This window comes from Egretta garzetta, unplaced genomic scaffold (assembly GCF_000687185.1).
Source record: "Egretta garzetta isolate BGI_Z169 unplaced genomic scaffold, ASM68718v1 scaffold356, whole genome shotgun sequence".
NCBI lineage: Eukaryota > Metazoa > Chordata > Aves > Pelecaniformes > Ardeidae > Egretta > Egretta garzetta.
In genome coordinates this window covers 433,333-433,903 of record NW_009260019.1, presented here as the reverse complement: position 1 = coordinate 433,903, position 571 = coordinate 433,333, and the positions used below count along the sequence as shown (strand labels likewise).

At 62.7% G+C, this 571-nt stretch overlaps 1 protein-coding gene across 1 annotated transcript in view; it reads right to left on the bottom strand.

Moving 5' to 3' along the window:
- Positions 1 to 571, bottom strand: part of ZNF335 (zinc finger protein 335) — a 10,524-nt gene that overhangs the window by 2,044 nt on the left and 7,909 nt on the right.

Here is a 571-nt window from a genome sequence, read left to right as displayed (position 1 = left end):
TGGAGGGACATGCCAGAGGGGGCGGGGGGAAGGCACCGCAGACCCTCAGGCAGGCACACGCAGAGGTTTCAATCCCTTTTTATTTGTAAGCGTAGTCAAAGCTTGAGAATGTCAGAATCGAACCCCTCCCACAACCACCTACAGACCAACTCGAGTCCATCGCTCCTCAGAAGAAAAATAGAACATCTTCCACCCACGCAGCTTCTTACTCTGGGTTCCTCCGGTCCAAAGCCCTGCTGCTGCCTGCCTGCAGGCTGGAGAAGCCAAGGGAGGGTCGGCCGCCCTCGCGCCAGGACCGCACACCCCGTGGCCACGGAGGGGGAGCGCGTGGCTGCGGCTGCACACCCCCCTCTCCCCGCACCGCATGCCTGCGCTCGGCCCCACGGCTCTCCCCCAGGATCCTCACGCACCAGGCAGATGCCGAGCCGAGCTTGGCCCACACAGACATGATTCAAGAAAAGGGATTTCAGACCACCAAGTGCAACAGGCAAAGAGACCGGCCACACAAAGCACCGCCACTGCCCAGCCTGCCTGGCCTGTGGAGCAGTCGCTGCCGAAGACGGCCGCCCGT